The following is a 10,020-nucleotide window of genomic DNA, read 5'->3' as shown; positions in this document are numbered from 1 at the left end:
CCTCAACTCAGCTATAATAGCTTATTAGGGGCATGTCGTTTAAAGGACTACTTCCTATAGTCTCAGAAATAAAACTCAGATAGTTCTACAGAATTTAGGACTATCATAAACAGTCACTCGATACAGTACAAAACTCAGCTAGTTCCATCAAAATCTAGACTGTCAGATATAGTTACTCAGTATAAGTTACATCAGTTATCAGTAACTCATGATATCAGTATTCAGACTCAGTAGTTAATATTATCATGAATTCAGTTACAGTTACTTATTCATGCATGTATTCTCACGTTCATGTTAACAGTCAGTTAGTATTGTTCATATATATGAACCCTTTGTATTTAGCCTACCTCACTAGTTTCAAAAGGTGCATCTCAAAGGCATGGTAAAATAGAAATTAGGTGTTTGAGTTAAAGTTATTTCCCTTAAATTGGGTTTAGGTCAATGACGCGACAAGACAGGGGCCAAATATTAGAAATCTGAAACAAAGATGAAGCGAACGAGCACTGGAACAGATGCCTGGAAAGCCAAGTGTTGCAAGCCACCACTAAGCTTTTAACTGATAAATTTTTCTTTGATGCAACAGGGACAATACTTTATGTTCAAGACCCTCCTAAAAAATGAGAATTTACTTTATGTTCAGGACCCTCCTGAAAAATAAAAATTTACTTTATGTTCAGGACCCTCCTGGAAAATGAAAATTTACTTTATGTTCAGGGCCCTCCTAGAAAATAGGACATTACTTTATGTTCAGGACCCTTCTGAAAAATAGGATTTTACTTTATGTTCAAGACCCTCCTGAAAAATAGAAATTTACTTTATGTTTAGGGCCCTCCTGAAAAATGGGACATTACTTTAGGACCCTTCTGGAAAATGAAATTTACTTTATGTTCAGGACCATCCTGAAAAATGGGACATTACTTCATGTTCAGAACCCTCCGGGAAAATGGAAATTTTATTTATATTCAAGACCCTCCTGGAAAATGGGAATTTACGTTATATTCAGGTCCCTCCTAGAAAATGGGACATTACTTTATGTTCAGGATCCTCCTAGAAAATGAAAATTTACTTTATGTTCAGGACCCTTCTGGAAAATGGGAACTTACGTTATGTTCAGGACCCTTCTGAAAAATAGGATATTACTTTATGTTCAGGACCCTCCTGAAAATGGGAATTTACTTTATGTTCAGGACCCTCCCGGAAAATGAGAATTTACTTGATGTTCAGGACTTTCCTGGAAAATAAGACATTACTTTATATTCAGTACCCACTTGGAAAATGGGACATTACTTCATGTTCAGGATCCTCCTGGAAAAAAGGAATTTACTTTATGTTCAGGACCCTCTTGAAAAATGGAAAATTACTTTATGTTCAGGACCCTCCTGGAAAATGGAAATTTACTTTATGTTCAGGACCCTCCTGGAAAATGAAAAATTTACTTTATGTTTAGAACCCTCTTGAAAATGGGAATTTGGTTTATGTTCAGGACCCTCCTAAAAAATAGGACTTTGTTTTTAGAAAAATGACATTTTTTTATTATAATCTTTTTTTGGGATAATTTCATTCTAGTTTTGATTTTCAATGTTAGGAGCCTGCTTGAAGAATACGGTGATGAAATTGCAAGTCAGGAGCCTGCCAGAAGAATAGAGTAATGAAATTGAAAGTCAGGAGCCCGCCTAAAGAATAGGGTGATGAAATTACAAGTCAGGAGCTCACATAAAAATAGGGTGATGAAACTGCAAGTCAGGAGCCCGCCTGGAGAATTGAGTGATGAAATAGCAAGTCAAGAGTCAAACAAAGCTGCATAGATAGGACTTCTGTAATTTCTGTTATCTTTTAACTTGTGATTTTTATTTAGATATAATAACAGAAGCGCGAACTGGAACCTCGACAAGGCCTCACTCGATTCTCCAACTCGGTATAGTCCTTCTCCTATCAACCCTTTGAAATACCTATGACTTGATTCCCTCATAACTTGGGTGGGTAGGATGTTTTAAATTAAGACTCGGTAGTACTCTGTCCTTCTTTTTCTTTCTTTTGAATAATGATCGGGTCAAAATTTTATCTCATCGTCTACTTTTTTGTCTGAAAATACTTTTTGATTACACCCAAAGAGGGGCATGATGTAGACGCGTAATTTTGTCCCTCCAAAAAATTATTTTTAATTATTTTTTCCCCATATTACTATGCACCTTAACCCATGTGATAAATTCTACACAATAAAAAATAAAAAAACCCTTAACAAATTAACCACTCAGCCAATAAAATTTCAACACTTCCTACCTTATCCTAACCACCTACCCCTATCCCTACCCCTCATATTTTATTCTTTTTTTTCCTAACAAACTCACAAAAAGACAAAAATTATACATACAACTCACACACACTCTAACGGATTGAGGGAATACACTCTACACATACAGCAATACATACACAGATTCTTCTAAAACAATTCACTCACACTATACAGATTCACACATTCATATCGTCACTCATAAATACACACAGTCACACACTAATATATATACCTACACACACCTATGAGGGGGATCGAGAATCGAGAGAGATAGATAATAGGATTGGGGAGTGAAAATAAAATAGAGGGGATGATAAAAAACGGTTCAAATAAGTGTGGAATTAGGAATCGGTGAGTTTCCACTTGAAATCTGCTGGAACCGCCACCAAAAATATCAAAAGCTGCAATTTGGCTACTGTTCTGGAGAAATCCATCGAAAAAGCGTACCATCAGCTCGATTTCAATCTAAAAATTGCGCCAAAAGCTATTCTCTTCGTTTTCAGTTTAAATCTAATCGAAAGATGTTAACTCTGGCATTGTTTTAGGCTAACTTTGATAAGGCTTTGCCGAAAATTATCGTGGCTCTGGCTTTCTTTTTTGGTACGAATCGGGTTTCGGGTGTTCATCTGCTTCTTTATGGATTTTGAGTTCGAATCAGATTTTGGATATCTCATTTTGGGTTGGTTCTTGACAGATTAGGAGAATCGAGATTTCGGGCATTCAATGGGGTTTTCAGAACAGCTCTTTATTCCCTTCATAAATCGAGCAAAAATATTTGAAAGGTTCAATTCTATCTCGTTCTCATTTTAATTTCATTATATACGCGTGATTGATCTGTGTGAAGTATGATATGAATATTTGGTGATATCGATTTATTTGTTTGGTTTCATTGACAATGATTGTGGACTGTTAAAATGGTAATCGTGAATTTTTGGAATCTTGAGAATGAATTTTGGGATGAGAATTGAGAATCGACTAAGATGAATCTTGATTAGTTTGATTTATTGATGGATGTTGTTAAATTCGGTAGTATCATGTTTTAGGTCAAAAATTTAATAGGCAAATCTTAATTCGGGTAGGTAAACTTAGGGATCGTGAAATTGTGAATGTTTGAAGTGTTTGTTGAATGGTGTTGGTTTTCTCACATTAAAAATGTACTCATTTAGCCGGGGAATGCCTCGAGGCCATTTGTATTTATTCACCGGGGAATACCCTGAAGTATCTTGTATGCGAAGGACGTTTGTGATGAAGGCTCAAGGCATTGGGTTGAGCATAGTTCAGGGTTAGTATAGGTTAGTATAGGTTCATTTCAGTATCTTTTATTTTGGACTGTAATAATTGGACTGAACACTATTTTCTTGGACTTGTTTAGGTTTGGTTTGGTTTGTTTGTTTGTTTGTTTGTTTGTTTGTTTTTGTGTCTTGCCGGTTAATACATTTCATAGTGTCGTACTAGTCGATATACTCCACGAAGTGACCATGGTCGAACCATAGGACCGAGGGGTGCCTAACACCTTCCCCTTGGTCAACAGAATTTCTTAACCGGAATCTCTGTTCGTGGATCAGTTTTAAAGAGTCAAAACCGTTTTGAAAAAGCATTTTTCAAAGGTGACTTGGCACACCCGATTTATGCCAAGTGGCGATTCTAAGTTTAATTGTAAAAATCTTTTTCGAAACAAATTTTCATCTTTTGTCACTTAATAATAAAGTCCCTTTCAAACTTAAAATATAATCTTCTTAGTTAAAAAAGGGTGTGAAAATATCATTTTAATATATATTGAACTGTGTTGGACTGTTGTAGTTGGAATTGAATAACCGAAAGTGTTCAGTTAATGTATTCTGATATGGTTGGTACTAGAGAGAAATGTATTGAATAGCTGTAAGTGTTTAGTTGATATTGTAATTGCAGAGAATATTTTAATTTTTTCATAAAGTTCTTATTGATATGAGATTTAATTTGTTTCCGATATGATTGATATTGGAGATTTGACATTAATTTTTTGGTTAACTGGAAGGGCTCAGTTGATAGTGTAGTATTGTCTTCTTATCTCATACATCTGTGATACTTTTGGTCTTATTCTTTGGTCATGGGTGAACATGAAAATGATCAATATATATTTGATTTGTAGATAAGTTTTCATGAATACTTGTCTCTAAGACAGTTTACTTCATTTGTGTCCGTAAGTATAAAGTTTATTCTAAACAAAAAATGTAACTGAACTAGCCATTTAAAAATATCTTTAGTAACTTTTGATTTTATTGGTCTTTGGTATTGGTTTAGCCCCTCCAATATAGTGTGTCATTCTACAGATATTTTGATCTTGTTAAGGTATTACAATATCGATGGACAAAGCTAGCAAGGGACTGTTTAAATGGTTTGGTTCACTAATTTTCTGAGTAGTAGTCTGCTATGGTGTTTTAAGGTTATATTCTGGTCCACTTGTCTTAAATCACACATATGTTTGCATGCTTGTAGCATAAAGTTGGTGTAGCAATTTTAAGCTCATCTAACTATATATTTTAATCATGGACTGCTTGATAATCTAATTGCTACAACTTTTCTTTGCAACTTTTGAAAATAGAAATTACGTTTCAAATTTTAAATATGATTAGACAACATAATTTCTTAACCACAGAATTGATATGAAATTTCATCAGAAATTTGTCTTCCTGTCCTCAGTACTTTCTGCTAAGTCATTTTCCTCTTAACTACAATGAAATTCACATCTCAATCTTGTGAGCATCATGAGTTCAGAAGATTGATACATATATGCATGACATATAGAAACTTTTTTTTTTTGGGTGGGGGGGGGGGGGGGGGGGGGGGGATTGAATTGTATATACAGAAAAAAAGTGTGGATAGGTAGCTATGCTCAAGCTTGAACATACTGTTGGCCGTGATTCTGATTAGGTTTATTCCATAGCCCGTTAAATTTAAATTCTATACTTAATACATTCTGATCGTGATTCTAATTTGATTGAAACAGTAGTGTAATATTTTTGTCAACACATTATTTAGTTGTTGTGTGTGTTTCAATCTTAATAAGTATATTTATATATGACTCGCAAATGTTATTAATTATTTTTTATTAACATTGTAAGTGATGATCATGATCACATTGAAGTTGGGAATGAAAGTGTTGGGTTCAATTGGTGTGAATGGAAAATGGAGGGACACAACCTTTTATGAAAAGATATATTATTTTGGAAAAAGAGTGACTGTTTAGATAGTTGTGTCTGTTCAGAGAAAGACACAATGCTTCGAATGTAAAGACATGACTCTTCCAAAGGATACACATTTTCGGATGAACCATTACCACATTTCGGAAGCGGCACTTGATGGCTATATAAACCTGCATTTATCCACAGGTTTAGGAATAGAAAATTTTCTGAAATACAAACTCTTCTTGTCTTCAAAACATTCCATGTGATCAATCGAATCGTTGAGTGAGTTCAACGAATCCAATTATTTGAGATACCACTACAGTTGGATTGAAAGTCATTTTATCCTGGGAGGAAGATTCCAAAACCTCGGGTACAGTTAGGGGAATTATTCTTTAAGGACACTCCGTGAAGTCGGGGAACTTGGCTTTACATTTTTGTTTCATCTTAAAGTCTGGAAAAATAAAACACACTTCTTAGAAAGATCATTGTGATTTGGTGTTGAGGGTGTTGTTGAACTTCATAGTGTTCTTGTTTTAAACCTGAACTAGTGTTTTAGTTATTGTGGTAAATTACAGATTCTTGTACCCGAAAACGTTGAGAAACAACAATCTTAAGGATAATTTTGGAAACTTTTATTTTTTTGTTTTTGCTTGTTTGGTGAAATTTTCTTTTCACTAAAGTTTTTTTTTTCGAAATCTGTATTGCTTGATTTCTGGAGATTAAAGCTTTTAGCTTTCTACTCCGTTGAACTTAACTAGTGATTTAAAGACATAAAATCTGCATCACAAGTTAAAGATCACTTGGTTGATGATTGGAAGTCATAAAAACTTCATCGTTAAACTAGAAACAAGAGGTGTTTAAAGTTGCTGCAACTTTATTAGTAGTATTTTGACAGACTAAAGGTTCTGTCTTGTTGTGACAGAAAAATGATGACTGATAGTCAAATGCATGATGCAGGAATGACTATAACAGCAACTAGTATTGCCACAACAAGTCGTACTAATGCTCTGCAAACTATGGCACCAGCGGAGAAACCTAAAAAGTTTGCGGGTATTTACTTCAAGAGATGGTAGAAGAAAATGTTCTTATACCTCACAACAGTCTATCTTCAAAGGTTTACAGTTGAGGAAGTTCCGGAGGTGCCCGAGGATACCTCTGTAAAAGAACGCTTCATTATTGTGCAGGCTTGGAAGGACTCAGATTTTCTTTGTAGGAATTATATCTTGAGTGGTCTCCAAAACGACCTCTACATTGTGTATAACGGAACCAAGACTGCAAAAAAGTTATGGGGAGTACTGGAACGAAAGTACAAGATGGAGGATGCCGGAACTAAAAAGTTTTTGTTGGAAGATTCCTGGAGTACAAAATGATAGACAACAAGTCTGTTGTTTCACAAGTGCAGGAACTGCAAATGATCATCCATGATCTCCTAGTGGAAGGTATGATTTTGACAAATAACTTTGTTGAAAAACTTAATTATGTTCTTAGTATTCACATGAACTTCATTTCAGGTTTGATTGTGAATGAAGCATTTCAAGTAGCAGCAATAATAGAGAAGCTACCACCAATGTGGAAAGACTTTAAGAACTACTTGAAACACAAATGCAAGGAGATATCAGTCAAAGATCTGATTGTATGACTATGCATTGAAGAAGATAATAAGGCTGTGAAAAGAAGGTCAAGAGGCAATTTTGCAATGAGTGGAGCAAACATTTTAGAAGATGACCAAAACAACTCTTAAAAGCGAAAGAAATCTGGAAATGAAAGCAATCAACCCAAGAAGAAATTCAAGGTAATGTGCTTAAACTGTGGCAAGATTGACCTCAAGTCTATGGATTACCATGACCCAAAGAAAGGGAAGAAGAAGGACCAAGAAAATCTGACTGAGTCTAGGAAAGAAATGGATGATCTATATGCTATGCTTTTCGAATGTAACTTGGTGGTAAATCCTCACAAATAGTGGATGGATTCTGGATCCATCTGCCATGTTTGTACTAACAACGAGTTGTTTTCAACATTCTCTCCAGCTCAAGTAGAAGAAAAAATTGATATGGCAAACGTCGCTACTACAAAAGTGGAAGGAACAGGAAAAGTGTGCTTGAAGATGACTTCCGACAAAGTGTTGACACTTAACTATGTCTTGTATGTTCCTGAGTTACAAAAGAACTTGATTTCTGTTTCACTTTTAGACAAGAACAAATTCATATAGGTATTTATTTTCGAAAAAATTGTACTTAGTAAAGGAGAAGTGTATGTAAGAAAAGGCTACCTCAATGAGGGCCTATTCAAAATGAATGTAATGAATGTTGAAATCAATAAAAGTTCAAATTCTTCTTACTTGCTTGAGTCTCCCAATTTGTGGCATGAATGACTAGGCCATGTTAATTACAAAACTTTTTGAAAACTGATTAACTTAGAAGTTTTGCCAAACTTTGAGTGCAATAAATCAAAGTGTCAAACATGTGTGGAATCAAAGTATGCTAAGCATCCGTATAAGTCTGTTGAAAAGAATTCCAATCCCTTAGACTTAATCCACACTAACATTTGTGATATGAAGTCAACACCATCAGGTGGTGGGGAAAAGTATTTCATAACTTTCATTGACGATTGCACTAGATATTGTTATGTCTACTTGCTAAAATAGTACGGATGAAGCAATAGATGCGTTAGGCAATACAAAACTGAAGTTGAAAATCAGTTAGAGAAAAAGATCAAAACTATAAAAAGTGATAGGAGTGGAGAATATGAATCTCCCTTCTCCAAAATATGTGTAGAGAATGGAATTGTCCATCAAACAAAGGCCCCGTATTCACCTCAATATAATGGAAATATGGAAAGAAAAAATCGAATTTTAAAGAAAATGATGAATACCTTGCTTATAAGTTCAGGTTTACCGCAAAGTTTGTGGGGGAAGGCTATCGTTACACCCAACCAAATAGTCAATAGAGTTGCCCATAGTATGATACAATTAATTTATAATGATCTGAAATCTCATCCTGAGATGTAACACGGTGCTTAAGGCTACAAGTAGCCCCAAGCAAACCCATTGAGGCTACTACTAAGTTTAGAACTTACTCTAATGACAAACAGAGCAAAACAAAGGAATTGTCATATCATATTCCAACTAAAATAACAAAGGAATCTTGTCTGAATAGCACAATACTGAAAAGTGTAAAACACCACTGATCGTCTAGCCTGACAAAGCCTCTACTACTCAAACTAAAGAGCCATTAAGACAGACCCCCAACTGACTCGAACTGATCTGAAAGTAATACTCAAAACACTATGAAGATAGAAATGGTTGTAGATATAGGTCCTCAAACCATGAGGACTCACCAAGGATAAAGATGTAGATGAGATGATCAGAGATCACTGTCGCTGCTGAGATTGAGCACCTAAACCTATATTATGAGACAATGTAGCACACAGACATATATGTGGATCAGTACTTTGAGGATGTACTGAGTATTTGGGGGCGTATGCAATAATTAAAAACAACCATATCATCAATCTTTTATAGAAATCATGCATGCTGATATAACTGACTCACATAGCTTGAATAACTCAAAAAATCTAAATCTCATAAATTATGAATAATGGAACATATAGTATAATTCTCGTGAGTGAATACACTTGGTTCTGAAAATCTATATTTCTAGTCTCTTCACAAAACATATAGACTAAGTAGTAAAGTGCTCACCTCTATATCTGAAAACTAAGACTGTAACTTGGAAACTGAAATCTCAAGTAAAATAATATTTGAATAAGCTTGTAAGCCTTTACACTCATTATCTAAAAATCTTTACTGACTAGGATATCTTTCAAAACTCTAGGGAAAATACTCAAAAGCTATTTAATTACTTTTACTAGCAGGGAAAACTACATTCTCTAAGGGAAAAATATACTTTAAGAAACTACTCTGAAAATCTTACTATTAGGGAGGTTCTCTTAACTGACATCGCGGAGTCCAATGTTTTGTCCTCCTAAGGAAGATACCTCACGTTGGGGAGAGGCGTCAAACACTTGCCAGGGAGTATAACCTCAACTCAGTGATCACTATCTCGGCCTCGGGCCCATAAATCTCAATCCTATGGTGGCACGTAGTTCTGGGGTAAGAAACCGTAGAAACTTACCCGAATCGGTGCTAAATGCTACTCCCTTTAGTTAGCTATGCTCACCTCATGGAAATCCACTTTAAAATAATCTCATGGTTCATAATGAACCCAACTATAAAATATGTAATCTCATTTAGAAAAGTGGATTTCAAAGCTACTATGACCGTCAAGGTCAAAACTTTCTCAATAATATCAAAATACTCAAATAATAGGGGCTTATAGCATAAAAATTCTTAAAATTCCAATCTCGGGTTAAGACGTGTCAAAATGCATACTAGATATCATGAAGATTCATAAATCATATAGAAATCTAGGAATTATCAGCAATATGCCTTATAACCTCAACATACTCCTGTACTTCAATTTCTATAGAATTTAAAACATCATAATCTCAAGAATAACGACATAGGGTACAAACCAATACTTCAATTCCATAAAAAAACATGTA

The 10,020-nt window shown here is 34.8% G+C and overlaps 1 long non-coding RNA gene across 1 annotated transcript; it reads left to right on the top strand.

Annotated features, from left to right (window-relative positions):
- The first annotated feature begins 2,121 nt into the window (after nt 1–2,121).
- Nucleotides 2,122–6,892, top strand: LOC107842153. Its single transcript, XR_001665642.2, has 3 exons — nt 2,122–2,893; nt 2,988–3,075; nt 6,415–6,892. It is a non-coding gene; the product is annotated as an uncharacterized LOC107842153 (long non-coding RNA).
- The last annotated feature ends 3,128 nt before the right edge of the window (nt 6,893–10,020 follow it).

This window comes from Capsicum annuum, chromosome 9 (genome assembly GCF_002878395.1).
Source record: "Capsicum annuum cultivar UCD-10X-F1 chromosome 9, UCD10Xv1.1, whole genome shotgun sequence".
Lineage (NCBI taxonomy): Eukaryota > Viridiplantae > Streptophyta > Magnoliopsida > Solanales > Solanaceae > Capsicum > Capsicum annuum.
This window is presented reverse-complemented; position numbering and strand designations above follow the sequence as displayed.